Source organism: Ischnura elegans, chromosome 8 (assembly GCF_921293095.1).
Source record: "Ischnura elegans chromosome 8, ioIscEleg1.1, whole genome shotgun sequence".
Taxonomy (NCBI): Eukaryota; Metazoa; Arthropoda; class Insecta; order Odonata; family Coenagrionidae; genus Ischnura; species Ischnura elegans.
Window position 1 is genome coordinate 81,330,462 of NC_060253.1, and position 20,048 is coordinate 81,350,509.

General features: G+C 37.4%; 1 protein-coding gene across 4 annotated transcripts in view; it reads right to left on the minus strand.

Annotated features, from left to right (window-relative positions):
* The window catches only part of LOC124163368 (FMRFamide receptor), a 682,967-nt gene that overhangs the window by 536,779 nt on the left and 126,140 nt on the right, over positions 1–20,048 (minus strand). For all 4 annotated transcript variants that reach the window (XM_046540240.1, XM_046540239.1, XM_046540241.1 and 1 more), the window contains exon 3: positions 13,487–13,559. The gene's annotated coding sequence lies outside the window, so the exon portion shown is untranslated. The remainder of the gene's footprint in view (positions 1–13,486; positions 13,560–20,048) is intronic.

Consider the following 20,048-nt stretch of genomic DNA (forward strand, 5'->3'; position numbering starts at 1 on the left):
TCTTTTTTTCCTCGAATCAACTGGAATAATCATACTCATTGAGGTTTGGAATGGGAGGGTTAACCTTACAACTAACTAAACTTTTGCTGTAGTACTATTGCATAAAAAATAAAGAGAAATTTTGACAGCCATTCAGCAAGGTATGAATGCAGGAATTTAAAAATGTAACGATACACGTCATGATATGGAAAGAAGAAGCCAGAATAATACGAAAAAGATTCATAAAGAAAAATGGAGAGATAAAAGAGTGGCCCGGATATCCGTGAAAACTTTGTATTTGTCTGGGTTGAGTGTATAGAAAGAAGATCAAACAAACGGTAGAGTAAAACCAGTGATTACATTATAAATATAACAGCCATAATGACACGAAGCTGTTTTCTTATTTTACACGTAGTAGTTTCATAGGTTCTTTATTTTTATGAAGTTGTTATTTAATTCACTCAAGAAAAACCTCCATTGATGCAATTAGAATATAAGGCACACACAAGGCTTATTGTGATATATCTCTAAGAAATGTATAATTATCTGATTCCTAAATATAAGTATTCCATGTATTTCACTCAATAAATACATTTATAGTAAGTTTTAATAAAATTTTAAGAAATTGTTGCATTTCTTGCTTTATATAAAGAGTAAACATTTTACTCACTTTTATGAGATTTATAAAACACAGTCAACGGACTATGCTTAGAAAGCAAATAAATAATTTATGTGGAGCAAAGTTAACTTAACACACAATACATATAATCAATTAAACTGTACACAAAATATATATACATGTAAAATCATTTCGTTGCAGTAGTTCCGTTCGTTGCACTAGTTCATTTTTGCATGATTTCTCTTAATCCCTCTTAGTGCCACGTAGTACGTGGTGCCACGTGGAAAGCCAGCCACTGGCGAGAAAAGGCAAATGTTAAATGTAACATGAAAATTGAGAAAAAAATCTATTATGTCATTTTTGTTACATCGACATGCTGTTTTCTTATTGTGCCCATATTATATTAATTTTTAACCGAAAAATGTATCCTGATTTTTTTGTTCAAGTGTTTAGTTGCTGTATAATTATTAATTTAAGCAATTAGCTACCTCAAAACCGATATTTCACCTCACATCACTTTTCGGCCAAGAATCACATCGACCCTGGGAGGCACTAGGATGGTTAAAATTCCGCATGCTAGGTGAATATCATTCCTATAATTTCATCCGTTTCGCGAGATGAGAAACTGTTCTTTCGGACATCCGTGATAGGTTCGATTACGGCCACCTATAAAAACAAAGCCCTGATTACAAGTGTGTCCACAAAGAAATAGACCGAGCCAGGAAACTTGAATATACACACTGCAACGGGCGTCCGTCACGAAGCGACACGTTCCGCTTCAAGGAATCTTTTGGTACTTCTCGATTACACTCAACAAGCAACGCCCACGGACGGTCAGAGGATGAACGGGGAGCACGTCCTAGAATTAGGGCTACCAACCAACCCACCGACCCTGAAGTTACACCCTCAAACGGGGGAAGGTGGCAAAATAGCCGACACTATAGGGTGCAACGGTGGAGGAGCTGTTTGTACGTATTTCACGCCTTCAGAATGGACCCGAGATCATGAATATTCAACCTGTTTGCTTTTAGCGACTCGAGTCACGTCGAAGATTGCCTCCGAGCCCCAGATTTCCCTTCTAATTGCACCCAACGGGGGCAGGAAGAACTCCGAAATCGTTTGCTTTATTCCCCCTCGACCCCCGCCCTCCTGTGCTAATCCTTTCCCGATTGGCCACACGACGGGGCTCACTTTTACGCGTGAGGTCAAATTAAATGTTCAGGGCTTCAAAAAGCCCTTTCGCCCTTCCCGAGCTAGTGAGACGGGTATTCGATATTCGGGCCTTTTAAGGCCTTTCCACGCTGTGACAAGGCTAAAGATGATCCACGCTTGATATGATTTAAGGTCTGTACAAGATGAATATATAGAGAAGGCCCCACACTCCGTCCAGTAAAAGTTTGATTACTGTTTCTACTTGGTTGGCTTTTAAACTGGTTAATAAATAAAATTCTCAGCGCGGTGTTCAGCGTTGAGCGATTCATATTTTTTATAAATATTTCTCGGGTTTCTAGCCGAGTGAGAATTTTTTGGCCTAATGTTTCGACGGAACACTCGTCAGAGAATTAATGTGGAATTAATGTGAGGACGATGGAAGAGTGTTCCGTCGAAACATTAGGCCAAAAAATTCTCACTCGGCTAGAAACCCGAGAAATATTTATAAGAAATATTCGCCGAGAAAAAACAAGATCATATATGATTCATATTTTATTCACCATATTTGCAATGGAGGCCTTGCACCTATTTTTGACCTAACCCTTCTATTTCGTAGCATATAATAATATTTGTCATTTGAAGTAAATGCTACTTTAAATTTCGTTTGAACTAAAAATTTACATCATATATCAGTAATTTCTTGCAATAGCGATGAAAATCTTTTAATTCCATCCGAATATTGCATATATTTTACGGTTAACGGCATTTTAAACAGTTTATTTCCGCATGAAATACATTGGTGACATTTATTAGCGCCGTGAGTGACAATGCATTCAATGGGCGACTAGACAATTCTCAAAATATCAAATTATTCGTTTTTCTTCAATTAAATGTGAATTTTGGTAGAGTGTAGCAAGCTATTTATTACGTCCAGACGTGATAAATAGCTTACTCACATAGTGGGTGAGGAGAGGAAAGTTTTCGGGGAATATGGACAAATCGATGGATACGGTAAGTACACAGAGAAAATGGGTTGGTGAAAACCGTGATAGAGGAAAGGATGTTAAGAGAGCGTGGGATAGTGATGAAGAGGATAGGTTTCTGGGATAAACTGAACAGCAATAGAAATGCCGAGCTGAAGATTAAAATTCAAAGTGTGGTGAGACGCGATGATAAGTAAAATGTTCCATTTAAAACTACCATAACGGCTAGATTTTATGCAATGTAATATAAGACTATTTCTGGTAAGTGTGGATGGAGCGTATACAATAGAGGAGGCTAAAAAGGGGAAGAGAATGCTAAAAACGTGATAAATGGATGATTGAGATTAGGGGTAGGAAAATGGTGACAGCAGGGTTGATGGATGGAAGGAAAAGTGACAGGTCTCAGGCCGAGCTCGAGAATGAAAGTCTAGGTGGAAAAGGGGATTCACATTTCGCAATGTTGATGAGTTAAATAGATGCGGCCCTCCATGTCTTCACCGATAGATCAAAAACTATAAAGTGATTTCGAAATATGGCCGTTCTGCGTCAATTTTCATTCTATTCGAAAATCTGATTTTCAAGAAACTGACACTACTTTTTTATTTCTTTAATGAAAACTTGTGAAGATACAATACCTACCATACGCATTAATAATGCGTAATTGTAAGAGTATTATGATAAACTATATCAACCGGTAGATACATTTTTATTAATTGAGGACAACATTGACGAAGAAATGATTGAGCATCATTAGTGGACTTCTCCAGAGTTGATTGTTGAAAGATCCGTAAAAAACGACAAAGAATGACAGTCATCCGGAATCACAGTATAAGTTTTGCAACCATTGGCAATTAATTTTGCCATTGAAGATGAAATACCGCAAGCAAGATCAACTGCTAGGAGATAAATTTGGCTAATATTTACATGCGCTGCAAAGTTAAGGTTGATGGTCTATTCCTAAATAAATACTATATCCGAATATGATCCTCAAACATGCGAAATAGTGGTGGTTACTTAGATGACCGAAAATCTGAGGTCACTCTACTTATGGTCTATACTGGCTTACAATAACGCGAAAATAAGTTTTCAGGGCAATTAAAGACTTTTATCCGGCGTTTTTGTACGGTATTTTACTCATCCACAAAATCTACAAAAGTTTTTTCACGTAGTGTGAACAGTATAATCACCACAAAATTGGAGGTCAAAATTTATTTTTAATATTGAATGTTTTTTTATCATGTGAACACTGAGCACAGAAACTTGAGCGATATTAAATTCCTCCGTGAAACTTTCACCATACAGCTTATTTTTTGCCATCAGCGGCCGAATAAGTTAGTGAGGGCCTAATCATGACGTGACCTAATGCATTTCAGGACGTCTGTCATGAAAAATGATATTCCTTACCCCCACAAACGGCCAAGTAAGCAGTCTTGCCATGACGCAAATATTATAGCTGTCTACAAGCTGTTCAATATTTTTTTTCCGGCGAAGGAGATACCATTCCGGATTTATTAAGACCTCCATCGTGTACAAAGGTTAATAATAATGGTGGGTGACCAGGCGTTGCTGGACATGTCAAAAAATATTATGGCTCAAGTTTAAACTGAATATAACAATAATTAAACAGGTATATCACTCATCTCGAATAAAGTTCATGGATAATAAAAAAATCTTATTCATATGAACTACAGATGTGTAGTTTTTTTTTAATTGCTGGCGAGGCGTGCTGTGCTGAGGGACTGAATCGTGGGTCTACGAAAAATTAGGCTTTAGATTTCAGGGAAAATGGGTTATAAATTATCATTTTAATAAAATATTGAAAACACTTTGTGTTGAAATCGCATTCTGTTCATTAGTTCATACCTAGAATTTCTGAGATTTACTTGAAATTAATGACATCCATGTACGCAATTAGGATTTTCATTGTGTAACCTTGACAACAAAACTATGATACCTACCTTAAATGTATAATTTCGTAAATGATTAAGATAAAAAGATATTTTATGCATTCATATGTATGTAAAAGGTAATTAAGCATTCATACGTTAAATATAATTCACTTATTTCAGCAAATTGTAGAAAAAGAATCCCTCCCTATCGACTGATCGTAGTGAGATTTATCATTAATACGATACTGATGAACTTGGTCCACAGTTTTGACTTTGAAAGGGAAGAGAGCCCACAGACAATTTCCACGAAGTGGAAGGTAATTTATTGGACAATAGTGAGTAGCCATGCGCCATCAGTTTATGTTATTACTTTAACTGAATTCCCTTTAAGCTTTATCCAAATAATAGCACATTACATCCCATCCTTCGCAGAAAGAATGGTGTTGACGTGTAGTTTTCAATATCCTGATAATAGTTTCTATAAAAGTAAATGAAAATTTTAGAAACAGTTTGGCAAAATTACCTTTTTAAGTTAACAAAATGATTCACCATTTTTACGCAAGTTCCCGTTTCGTTCGCAACATTTCCATTCATGTTACTTTGCAATTAAGTACTCGTGAAGTGTTCAACGGTAATATTGAAGCAAGTAGTGATAGACCTGCCCTAATATCTCTAAACATTATTTCACATACGTTTTAAAAATGTCTAGTGTAAAATGGGAGATAAATATTAGTTTATAATAATTAAATTCATCACGTCAATCAAAACAGTCTATGTGATGATAAGTGGGTTTCACTCTCTTTGCTTAAAAAATATATAGTACTCGTATCGTAAATTTCCAAATAAAATGCTGGTTTTTGCATAGGAAAACACTTGAAATTTGAAACAGATAAATGAACCCTACAATATCAAGAGATGAAAACATATCATTCCTTTCTTGAGACAGGCGTGAAAAAATGATATTTACTTCGGTTTGCGGTGGATAGTCTGGGATAGGGATTAATAGCCTTCCCTCCCATTACTGTTGGAGAGAATCATCCCAGTTGTCACCAGCGCCAAAACAAACGAACCACCCAACTAAATGGGTTGGGAACAAACGAAGGACGACGGCGCGTGAGGGAAGCATTCTGTCATCGATTGGCTCTCCCCCAGTCCTCCGAAAAAAAAACTTAAACAAGCCCCACACGGATCCCATTGTGGGGAGGATGGGAGCAAATGAGAGACAGTGGGAGAACAGAATCGCTCCCATAATTTTTCCACTCTTTTCCCACACTGGTCCATATGGGTTTGAGGTGGAAAGCTTTTTAGTGGTCCATTCAATTATGTACACCACAACGACAGTTGGGTGGAGAGAGGATATATTAGTGCTAACGGAAAAACGTGCGGCCTGAAGTACATTAATGAAAACACTGGATAGAATGGTCGCTAAAATGATACAAAAAAAATGAGACCAGGTAGCTAAATTTATGAGCAAACACAAGAAAAAAAAATAGCTGGAAATATATGTGCCGGGTGGGGAAAAATTGGGTCACGAAATTTTAACCCTGGATAGCTGATGCCAGTAGGAACCAAAATTACTGATGATGTTAAGGTAGAAAATGCACCATTTATAAACTACAGAAATTGAGCAGAGCGTTCCGATTGGCCGCGGGATTGCCCTGTTGCCAGATGACTTGGACAACTCATGAATTCGAAGGCTTCGCCTGCCGGCAACAAGGCATCCAAGGCATCAACAACCAAGGCATCTGGCAACAAGGCAAACTCGCGGCCAATTGGAGCGCTTTGGTCGAAGTTTCTGTTATACAAGAATTGCCATGAGAAAAAATTCCCCTGGACCGGAAATCGAACCACGGACCTTTGGATTTCCGGGTCAATGCGCAGACCACTACGCTATCTACGTTCTTTAATTCCCACGGCAATTATACCGAGGCTCATGGTACTAGGTTTTAGGCCCTCGCAGTCCATCAAGGATGGCAACACGAGGGAGAAAGGACTTCCAAGAAGCCACAACCGGTTGAGAGCCTCAAACCTGCGCTAAAGCCGCGCAAAGCGGTATTTGTAGCAGAGAGCCTAAGGTCCGTGATTCGATTCCTGGTCCAGGGGAATTTTTTCTCATGGGAATTCTTGCATATTTCATCGCCGTTCACGCGGCAGGGTTAGAAATATTACAAAAAGTTTCTGATGCTTAAAAATTGACCTAAACATTTCCGTGCGTTTTCGACCTAAATATCATCAGTGATTTTGGTTCCTACTGGCAATAGCTACCCTGGGTAAAATTTCGTGACACAATTTATTTCCACCTTATATATCTATCGTCGAAAATAGTTTTTCTCGCATTTTCTTCCGCTAGCTCAATATCTATGAAAAAAACTAATGACATAAGATACTTCGATTACGAATTCTCCAACGGCTGACTAGGCAATATTGCCGTTCCTATTCCAAAATCTCTCATAATAAATTAAAAATAACACAAATATAGACCAAAAACCATTTTACTTCTGTTAAAAGAATTTAAAACAACATTTCACTTCACCACGAAAGTATTTAAGGAGAAAACTATGAGATAAAATAGCAATATGTCTCTACTTTAGTTCTAAACACTTGACAATTTGAAGATTTATTGAAGAAGGACTCCCCATTGTCTCTTTTGGAAGTAATAGTCTCTTTTCTTCTCAACTTGAGCATGCTCTCTACGAAACCCATCCATAACACAAAAGGACTGACTTAGATTAAGTGCGTTCAATTGTGAGATCATTAGAATCTAAATAATTAAAATCAAGTCCCGCGAATATAATTTTAAAACTGAACTTTCACTTTTTCATTTCACTTAGCATTTTTTTCCGGAACTGAACCGACAAATTGTAAGATTTTTCATTAAGTACGTTATATGCTATTCAAGAGTGCAACATAAAGAAGTGCGATAAATCGTGCTACCTTTTTGTCTCAGGACGACGCGTTCCACACCACCGTCGAGCAGTATTGTCAGATGTACGATCATGCTTGTCAATATTAGAAATCATCACCATAATTCGTGTCATGTAAATACCTTCTGTTACAAAAATATTCAAAATTTACAAAGGTAGGTCTAATTTTTTAAATTTCCCTTTAAAGCTATTAGTTCCGACACTTGAAATTGGAATTTTTATAGGTTTCCACGAAAAATTTTCCCCACTCAGCCATTTTCTCATGACTTTAACATACAATAACGCGAAGGTTTCCCCCCACTTTACATGAGATGGTAATGTCAAAAAATTTACAATTCATTCAGTCGTTCAGGTAGGAACATGTATTCAAGGAAGAACTTGCTCACAGGAGAGTAAACAACAGTGCACCACGAAAGGTCCACGCAGAAGGCCAAGAATCAGCTGAGAAGCGGTGACCCTCGCGGCATGAGCACATGACGTCACAAACTTATTTGCGAAAGGGCTAACACTGTCAATTTTTGGTCGAAAATAGCTCTTGAAGTAGGCAAAGGATCGAAAAAATGAAAAATGTGGGTATTTTTATTTTTTTAAATAAAAATACAGGTGATAGAGCCAGCTTCACTAAATTTAGCCTTACACAGCAAATCTTGTCCGATATTTATTTTCCAACGTTTACCTGAACAACACCAACGTTCACCAACGTTTACCTGAACATTGTTTTAAACTATCTTACGGCGTTACTTCAGGCACTTAACTCTCTTTGCTATGGAATCCTCTTGAAAATTCGGTAACGCTTTAGCTGTACTAGTGGAGAGGGCGGTTCCACGTTGCGCTTAGTGAACGAAAACTTCCCAATCGATGCTGGACGTTAAACTTCAGTAGTGCCTCACAATGAAGTAGGAGTACCTTTTTGAAGTATCCTTCACACAGTACCCAAGCTCTGAAATCCTCTGTCACCGCCGGAATTCAACCCAGACCTTGGGGATGAAAATCCAGTACTTTATTGGCAACCACACCAACCTGATTCCCTGTGATCGGGTTTTCTCTTCATGAAATTGCCTCATTTGCTCCCATGACTAGCGTCAGTTACTGTCGCCAAGACGACTTTATCTTAAAAATCAAATTTGGAAACGTGCCGATTGTGACCCTGATCTGAAGGCGCAGATCAGACCATGCATCCATTGTTTTCCTACATTCCTCATCGATACCAATGACATTTAAATATTTTTGCACGCAATGTTAATTTAAAATGTGGCATTTATTTGTGCAAGGCTATAGAAAAACCAGATAAATAAGGCCACCGATTCCAATTGGGAAATAAATATAGCCTGTTGAACCAGGGGTTAATATGGCTTTGTAAAGCTCACTAAGGCTTATTTGTCATTATAATAATACGGTTTTTCATAACACTTAACTAGGAAAATGTATCATTGATAGATTCTGATACAAACTTATATCTGATTTACGAGCCTCATCTAAAACTTCAGAGGACCAAATGAGACTTCCTCTTTTTCAGATCCGAGCAAATTATCTCATATCAGATCTGTTTACATTATGATCAAGCTTAACCAGTAAGAGTAATAAATTTCTATAACTAAAGTTCCAGCACTTATACAAAAAGTACGGTCAAAGTCTTTACATTGATGGCAATCTCTGTCGGTGGAAACTTGTCCAGAAACGATGAACCGCATGAACTCACCTTCGATGCAGTCACTGTATCCATGAAGTGCTCTAAGATAAACTAAGATGAGGACATAAATAATTTAAGGTAGAGTCAAGTGAATGCAATTTATTTTAAATATTGGGTCACAGTTACTTTCCCTCAATATTCAAGAAATTTTAGGAAGATCTGACCGTCGGAAAATCACAAACAGAAGATATCAACTGCGGGTATTGATAGCCTTGCCCCAGATTTGAACCCGGATCCCCCTGCTCCAAAGCCCAGCAATCATCTCTAAAAAATTCTCTTTATATTCACTTGCAAAATAAATTTTCAGACATTTTAATGATAAAACGTTTCCACAGTGAATCGTGACATTTACCCTCCAACAGATCTCGACTTGACTTAAAAATCCTACTTCCGCAGGATGAGCATCCCATCTTCCTTACGTCGTCCAAAATGCTGATACTTTCTTGGGGCGTTTTATGCTCGAATACAAGGATTATATCATTTTCTACCCAGCTTTACTTATTTCAACTGATACTTTTTCTATTTACGAAAAGCTTCCATTTCCGATCCCGTGGCCTTTTTAGATGAATGTGATTCTCATCGTACAGCTGACTTGGCCTTTGATGGCCTTTTCCTAATATCCGCTGCGTTCAATTTTTCTTAGCTTTTCTGAGAAAAATTGAGGGAAGGAGAGACATTGAGAGCTATTGAGCCGTATAAATAGGTTAGGAAGCGCTCTTAAAACTCATTTTCTCGATGATGGGGAAAATATCATCTCGCTTGTGACAGTCTTTTGGCTTTCAAGGGGCTTCAGTTCAGAATGACCAAAAAGGGGTACATATACTTTTTTATATACACCCTGCAGAGAAAAATAAGATTTATGGGTATGTGATGGGTAAAAACTATGGTGAAAATTGCCCATAATCGCCCATCTAATATAGCAAAGAGAAAAACAACTTCAAGGAATTACAATTACAGCAGTGATCAGATGTGAAACGACTACCACATGAATGCTCACTCACATGATTCTACCACATCCACGATATTCTGGACAAAAAAATTAAAATTTATACCTGTGAAAAATAATATGTATGGAAAATATTTACCTTCAAGTATGTACACCGAAGTATCGAATTCGCAATCGAATATCTGATCTAAGAACTCAATGATAGTAGCCACAAAGCGATTTTTAGCTAAATACTTTAATGTAAAACAATGACCTAAGCGAATTAGTCCCACGAGATAAGGCATAAATTTTTTTCAGTTAGGTATGATACTTGGGCCACACCGTTACCCCACACATTACACTCATCTATCCTAACCTGCGTTCCAAGTAACTTCATCACCTAGTCCCTAATCGGCATAAAACTACAGATTCATCACATTAATAATTCACCACCGGAACATTCACGCAGTAAAGAGCTTATCAATTATAATTACTCATGGAAACCTGCGCCTTTTTGAGAAAAAATATATGTTTTACAAAGTAGTGAAATTTCGTGCGAAAATTATTTGTTATTGAGGTATAGAACCTTGGCTTCAATTCTTTGCAACGAATAACTACTACTCAAATACAAATATATACTTGACTATAACCCAAATTATGATTATCGCATGGTATATAACCTATCAAATCTATCTTCCGATTTTTTGTTTTCGTGTCTTACATGATTATTACAACTCACTTTTTTTAATTTAATTTTTTTAATTCTTCAAAGAATCAGAGAAATAAATTACCTATCTATATATCTTCTTTGCATTGTAATTCTTTCATTGTATATTTCTTCCTTTTCTGGTGACAGCAAATAAAATGTTTCGAATCTAGACTTTTACCTACTTAGTACAGATATGACCGCAAAAAAGTCAAAAAATCCCATTTTTTTCACGGTACAGTAGAAAAAAATCCTAGATACATTTTTTTTTCTCCCGAGAGATTCGGGGCGAAAAGTATCAATTTCTTTCTCGGAGTCCCAACGTTTTAGGATCACTCGGACTGCAATCAAACTTCATAGCCAACACTGCTCCCATTACTTCCGCCGAGTTTTGTCGAACGAATCAATCTCTTCGAAATCGCGCGCTCAGGAAGGTTTCAAAATCTCTGGCCGGAACAAAGTTTCTGAGAAACCTCCCATCGCATAGGTCTGCTGGGACTTGAAATAATTCCTTGGGAATGAGCAGAGAACCCGCTTGAGGATAGGGGTACGCAAGGAAAGACGAGCCAAGCATCCCTTTCCTGATTTCTCGGTATTGACGACGTTTCCCTCAGAAAAGGGGAAGATATTCTCTTGCAGCAGTGTTGCAAACTCCTATCACGCTAGATTGTTTGGTAATAATACAAAATAAAAATAAATTTTTATAAAAACCCCTCACAGAAGTCACCCACTACTCCCAATAGCACACCTTCGCCCTGCGGTCGTCCTAGATGTAAGACCCGCCCAATTTTTACCCCTCCTTATATCCCTAGTCATCTCGTCTCCTATCTACCACCACCTCCTGCGGCCTCCTGTACTTCAAAAAATGTAGTTCACCTAATTCAATGCAAACACTGTCCCTCCTTTTATATAGGCAAATCCTTAACTCCCCTTAACCTTAGAATCAATAACCACAGAGCATCATGCACTTCCTCTGACTTTGCGTCCTTCCCGGTGGCGAAACATGCGGCCGCTCATCAGCGTCAATTCAATGATTGCTACAATGTTTCAATTTTAGCCTCCCTTCCCCCCACAGACCACCCACTCAAACTTAATTCTATTGAATTAAGTTACATATGGCTATTCAAAGCATTTCTTCCTCCCGGCTTAAACATCCACCGATAATCCCTTAATTGCCTCAGCTCACTCTTTCCTCTTTGGACCCTACCTCCCCTCTATTTCCCCTTCCCTCAGCTATCCTTTACCCTTTACCTACAGTCTTTTACTTAACTCCGAGGAAGGTGGTAATGCCACCGAAAATTAAGTTATTAATGTGAGTTTTTAATCTTTATCTTGTGTGTTCTGTGATACTGCCCATCGTAGGGTTTTTTACGTAATTTTTATAAAAACATATTTATCATTATCAATCCATCCAGCTTCTTAATTTAGATAGTTGTCGGCGAAATTTATAAGCGAGTATAGTTTCAGCAAGTAATGATTGCGAAACAAAATGAAACATCGAGTTTAAAGTAATTACAACAAGGAATATTTCAGCGTGGAATTGTTCATATGTGCACAAGCTATGAGGAATTCGGCTTTTCAATAAGTTGTCTTGTTTTCTTCTGAAGTTTTTTAGAAGACCTATCTTTTCTTGTGGCCCACATTTTCGAATTTTCAAAGCTAAATAGACTATAATTGGTACATATTTTTTCTAAAATTATTTGTATATAATTATTGTTAGCGAACTGCAATTCGCTTATATACACGCTCTTACACTACAATGAAGAGAACAATGTGCTATCTGTCAAAACACTAGCCAAACAAATTGAATGGCGCCACGTATTCTCTTGGGCAAAATTTTACTTTCTTTATTGCTGTATGTTATTCCAAGGCCAATCATGAAGATTGAAGTAATTCGCCTAAGCTTATGATCTAGGATGCTATTATCCTCATTGAAGTTTTTTTCCATAGCATTTAAGAAAAAGCACGGATAACAGAAAAAATTACTCAGCATTAATTACTAACCTACAGGTTGATGAAACGCGGTATTTGAAATGGTGCAGGTATTCTCCGTACAGCCTGAATCACAAGATTTTTTCATATGCCAGTCCAGTGATCATTTCAGCTATAAATTTCAGCAAAAATGACTGCTTGAGCCATCATTTTCGGTATCACAAGGTCATTTGAGGCGTCCTTGTCATTAACTATATTCGTTATCATAGACTACAAAGGCGTCGCCTCAGTATGCGTTTCTTCTCTTAAACTGCTTGACTGAATCTGTATTTCACGTACGTGTTAAGTGATTTGGAAGTCGCGACAGTACCAAATATTTAAAATATAGACTGTGACCCAAATAACTGCCGTCATCCATGAAAATAATGACGTAAGCGAGTCGTCATTTGAGCTGTCATTGCAGCCATCCCGAAAAATGCACGTGAAAAATTATCGTATCATTCGGGTTTGATGCTATTGGTAAACAAATTTATCTGCTACCATATTACCCCCCTTAATGTACGTAGCTTTACAATAATAGAGAAATAAAATTTCAATCAAGAGCGTTAGTGACGCCGCTTGATACGTTAGAATGCTTTCTTACACATAGTACATAAGGACAGAAAACTTTACCTCACTTTCACTTACCTTTCAAAAGCTGTGCATATCTCTATGGCGCAGAGGTATCTTCCATTCCTATGCCAGCTGCCTTTTTCATTACCTGAAAAACAATAAGAGTAGAAATTTAAAGAGTGAAAATGCTATGGTTTAAAACAATTAAATAGCTAGCGAAGAGAATTTTAACTTTAGTCTTTGGCATAAGTACAAATTCGAATTCCATGAATTTTCACGATTCAGACAAAGATATTGATATTGACACAAAAAATACATGCAGCCAAATAAAGGTCTTTACTCCATGACACAAATTTGGATGGAAATGGAAATTTATTTACTTATTCTTCCATAAAAAAGGCTTAAGGCTAAGGAAAAAACCTTATATTATCTTGTCTATTTTATACTCTTCACGCACACTCTTCTTGAAGATCCCGTTCTAAATTGCCAGGATTTAATATCAAGATATGTTTATACCAAACTGAAATATTAAGGGAGTAACTTTTTGCAGGGAACTTTCAAAGTTTTGGAACATAAAAAAATTACAGACTAAAACTGATAATTGGGGTAGATTGAGAATTAAGCACAAAAAATTGAGATTATCTATGATACTCGTAATAGCAACGCTCCATCTCACTCACTTCCTATGAGCTATTAAATACTCTGACAGTTCCGTCTATTCAATTCAGTTTCCAATATTCACTGGGACTATTCTCAAAATATTCCTACTTAGGATAATGGTAAAAAATGGAGTCTTTGAGATTTTTTGCTGTGTTTAATCGTTCACAACATTGCAGCTTTCATGGGAAATTCCAATTAGGATAAAAATACTTCAACTTTTCAATAGAAGAGCGCTATATCTTCCAAGCGGAATAGTTATCCCTTTGTTCCACGTTCCCAAAAATCCCAGATGAATCAATAGAACGATTCCAAGAAGATACTAAACAATGGACAGGGAAAAAATCAATGACAGCATATCCCATTGGCGAACGAACAAAATAAGTACAGCTGTTTTTTGACTTCTCCAATACGGTTTCCGAAGACATCAGCCTGGTTATTTCGGTTTGCGATATATTTTTCTTGAAGCGAAATCCTCTAAAGCTACTATCAGATGTAAATACAAGTTCCATTTACCGCGATGTCTCTCGCAAGTTTTGGCTCACAGCCACCTTGCCAATTAATTCCCCGCAGAGTAAACGTTTTCTCTTATTCCTCGGTCAAAATCTCACATTTCTCCCAACAGCACTAAAATATTACTGAAATTTATACCCATTCACGTTTTACCAATAGATTCACGTTTTACCAATCCATTTAGTATATTCTAATTGAATCTAGGCTTTTAAAATTATTATTCCATTTTAAATCATGATGTATCAGGACAACCACTCTTTCTGTCTCACTATCCATTAAAAAATTTATTCAAAACAAAAATTAGAAATTGCGAAGTACTAAGTTGGAAAAAATAATGGTTTGCAAGGGAATAATTCCCATACACGCTGTAATAATAAGTGAACAAATGAATAAAATTTCAAATTAGGAGAATTCAACAAGTCGCGACACTAGCACAAGAAAAACACTAATTATTAGATGGTTCTAAAATAATGAATTATCCATCTAATAAGGAGGTCGTCTCCAGTCGTCAAAACGCACCAAATCATATTATAAATAATATATCACTGTTAGTTGTGGAGCATAGATTGACAAGGAATATATTATAGAACAATAAAACAGATCCAAATCTTAATAAATAAACGTCTGAATAACCTCAAATGAGTATATTCGGAGAAATATTTTGATTAAATGCATTTTACTTCAGATCATGCATCAAGTTAATGCTTCCTTGGTCAATGAAAGAATCAGGAATAGCAATAAATCGAAAATTCATTTAGCACTTTCAAGCAGTATTATTACTTCAAAAATGGGAAAATATTATGGTTATTAAAATTTTACCTTAATTTATGCACATACCCAGAGTACTTAATTTATGAAGTGAATATTTTTTTAAATTTCATGTATTACATCATAATATTGAAGAAACAAGTCTCAAATACTTTTGAACATGATTTAGGAACGAGATCGTACATGATAAGTTGGAATCGATCCATTATAGAAATGGCCCATTTTTCGCTCCAGGAATGGCACTTTTTAAGCCATGCATTCCCTAATTAGCTGATTTTCTCTCTTTTTATATTCCTCTCATCAACTCGGTCCTTCTACCTGAGCCATGAATGTGTTACGGTATGATGAAGTTGAGCGCGCTCAACTCGGGTCCAAATTAGTCCACGGAGAGCCTCTACCGCGAGGAGAAAAATGCAGGGTAATTTCATCTCAGGGGTCCCACTCAAGGTTACTGATGTACCTCGTGGGCCTGAAATTGATGCTCGCTAAAGTATTCGGGAGAAGAAATTATGGTGCGCGACGAAGTAAGTGTAATTTATTCAAGCCGTTTCGACGCGTCGCAAACATCGTTTTCTTTGCGCGACCGCCCTTGCTGCAATCTTCTTATCGCAAAGTAGAATGTATTATGCTTGCCAAGTGGCCGGGAATAGATGTCGCACGTCGATGCTAGAGCCTTAACAAAGCCTTTCATAAAATGTTACTCCGCTATGCGTTTCCATACGGCTGCACGGATTGCGACCAAAGTTCGTACATAGGTGCATGTCATGTTCTTAAACCCTATGGTCTACTTATGGTTCCATCCAACGCGTCCTTTGTGCCGTTTTATCGCTACCGTTTGTTAGTTAACGTCATACTTCTGCGTTTGGACATCCAACCGGGTAAGCTCGCCTCTTGACACTCTCACAGGGAAAAAATGTCAAAGGATAATACACTCATTAATCCTTTCAGTGCGTACCTTTTTTATGTATTACTTCATTCATTCATACGGCGCATTGAGCGCAAATATACAAATAAATTGACAGGTAAGGAAAGAAAGAGATAGGATCAATATAATGGAAAAAGGAGGAGGACAACGGTACTGTGGTAGATGGAAAAAAAGCCAGTAATCAGAGGGTAAAAATTTTACTATTTAATAGTGTGTACTAACTTTTATCATAGAGTAAGTATATTCTTACTTCATGTTGAATTAAAACTTTTGGGCTATGTCGCCGCGTCAGATTTTGGGTGGCCCCAACGTTTCCCGACCGATGCTGGTCGCTTTCTCAAGGGAATCTGAAATCTCGCGGGAAACGTTGGGGCCACCCAAAATCTGACGCGGCGACATAGCCCAAAAGTTTTAATTCAACATGACGAGCACCCGCGAAAGTTTTAACGAAGAATTATATTCTTACTTCTTCTTATATACTTACTCCATGCTTTTATTTTAGTAATAAAAGTTTTATTTGATTTCTCGTGCCACATTAGCTGAGAAAAATGTAGGCATCTGACGGTTGTTAGTGAGATCTCTAAAAGCAAAAAAAATTTTCCTCTTGGAATTCTTCGTTGTTAACAATGTATTGAATTAAATTGCTAGAATTGCGTTGTATTTTATTGTACTTGAATTGCTAGAATACCCCTAAAAATATCGGTGAAGTACATTTTGGAAAACCTGCCGGGATAAGTATGACGGTTTAGCGATGAATGAATACTATATCTCTATAATAATTTAAATTATTTAAATTTACCCATCAAGAATTCTAGCAATTATCAATTAAATATTTTTTTCGGTTGCAATGATATCGATGAAAAAAACGGAATTGCTCCTTTTATTTTCAATGAATAGGGTGGAAAGAAAAAATGGCCAGTATCTCTTTTGCCTGGCACTTAGTACGTTTGTATTTATGCATGGATTTCTGGTATTAAAATATGCACGCTTACTAAAACTGTTAGAGAAGTAGAAGATCATTTAAATATTCATTATTTAAATGAACATTTGTTATAATATTAACATAAATTATTTAGAACATTTAAATATTCATTCATGGTTGGCTGACTGGGACTCGAACCCAGAACTTCCTGGTTGGCGGCCAGGTGCTCTACCAGTTGCGCTACCAGGACGCTTAGATTTACCATGATTTCGGCGGGGCTTTATACACAGGAAACTCGCTTTGCTATGGCCTACAAGAGTAACCAATAGATAGCACTGGGGCAGCTCACCACTCACCAACAGAAGGAATGGACGAGGACACAAGGATTAGAGGAAAGATACACACTCACACGATATAACGAAAGAGACAGGAACATGCGTTTCGGGGCACGCAGAGCCCAAGTGAAATAAGCCAATTATATTATTCTTATACATTCGTATCCGCACATACAATACGTGTATTTGTTATGCATAAAAATATACACGAAAGTGGGGTACTCGCAAATAATGGATATTTAAATGTTTTTTTTTACTTATCTAACAGTTGCAGTAAGCGTGCATCCTTTAGCAAAGGAGCAATGCCGCTTTTTTCATCGATATCATTGCAACCGAAAAAAATATTTAATTTATAATTGCTAGAATTCTTGATGGGTAAATTTAAATAATTAAAATTATATAGATATGGTATTCATTCATCGCTAAATCGTCATACTTATCCCGACAGGTTTTCCAAAATGTACTTCACCGATATTTTTAGGGGTATTCTAGCAATTCAAGTACAATACAACACAATGCAATTTTAGAAATTCAATTCAATACATTGCTAACAACGAAGAATTCCAAGAGCAAAAATGTTTTTCCTTTCAGAGATCTCACTAACAACTTTGTGAGAGAATACTCACAATAAGTTTTTTTTTAAGTTTTTAAGCTAAATTATTGAAGCTATGGTGTTGTAATCGGTGGGATCAGTCATAGCTGGTCGGTCTACACAGCCATTAAGTAACGTTTCAGAGTCTTATCAGTTTGTATGGAAATTTCCACACTAATTTAGTGTGTGAATTGCTAAGTGACTAGAATTCATGATGAAATTAAAATCCAAAGCCACGCCAAGCAAAATAATCGTAATCGATAATCGTCTGTAGGCTACATTTTTCTCGGCTAATGTGGCACGAAAAATCAAATAAAACTATTATTACTAAAGTAAAAGTCAATACATACTATTAAATATTAAATAGTAAAATTATTAAAACGATTCAATTGTTAAACTAATATACAGGCAAGGTAAATGGGCACTTATTGTATACAAAACGCAATGAAGACACAAATGATGTTCGGCTTAAGAAATTTGATCCAAAATTCACTATTATAAAATTCGTGTTTCGACGCAAGAAGCACCTAATACCACCTATTCACCTAATTACAATAGTGCCGTCGGTGAACAGATTCCTGCCATTGTCGGATGCGCAGATAAGGCACGAGTCTCAAGATTATTGCTGGCATGCATCCACTTTCCGCTAATTACTCTTGACACTAGCACTCACGACCTTCGAGAAATACTTCGGCCAACAGCATCAAATTCCTGCGACAAGTACAGCGAAGTGTACGATACGTACTTAGGACGCCAGGGAATCCGTGTCCCTCCCAACGCTCAGGAAAACCACGGCGCCGTGACTGTATGTCATCGCAACTCCGTACTGTGACGAACGCAATTTCCGTTTGTCGGGCGGATCGCAGTGAACTGCAGCGTGCGAAACGTCTGGTTAACCTCCATTGTGCAACGCAGATCGATAACTTGGTAGCGAGCCTTGTCAGCGCGAAGACACGGATGGGAAAGTAACGGGAGGGTGACTTTGCCAGAGAAGCGAACGAAAAGGAATACAGAAGAGAAGTGACAACGCTGCTAACAAGAATTCGCATTGTCTGAAAGAAAAAGAACCTATCAGCCACGCATAATCTCAGGGATATTTCAATAAAAAATTACAAGTCACTAATGGAGCATCAATCGAGGAGACGGTTTCACTTGGGGATCGGGTTGGCATGGTGGCTAAAGTTCTGACTTCCCATCCAGATGGTCCAGGTTCAAATTCCAGCGGTGGCAGAGATTTTTCTAGGGCTGCCCGATCCCTACTGGAGTGCTTTGTGGAGGACACTTCAAGTGCAGAACTCCGTCCGTCAGATGGGACGTTAAGCCGTGATCCCCTTGGCGCCTTTCGTTAAGTACAGGCTAATGCCGTCGCCGGGTTTCTCTCCACCCTTCGCTCCCTACCTTTTCCTCGTGGCGCAAATAACCTTGGCTGTCGGTCGCCTCCTCCAAATACTATACCATACGGTTGCAATTTTAGAGAGTAATACCGGATGGATATCTGACATTTAAAAATGTAGAATTATCATCAAAAGCATCAATAGAAAAGAATCGGAACGTTTTTTTAAAAAAAAGCATCTAACAAATGCTGAACATCAAATTTAAAATATTATCATTCTATAGAGTGAGCGAATTTGTTGTTGCGACGCTTGTATATCCTTCTCTTATTTATGGGCTCTATGCCTTAGTGTCTCAGTCTCTCACTATTCAGAGAAAGAATCTGGAACAGAAGCGGATCAATGATGCCACAAAATTTACACTACAGCGACCTCTTTTCCAGAATTTCCGTTTTTTATTTACGATTGAATGGTGAAAAACTGATTGTTTTCCTCCAAAAAACCTATTGTACGTTTGACCCCGATCATGGATGAGAATGGGATTTTGGGTGATATTAAAAGGATTATTGATCTCTATTCTAAATGGATGCCTGT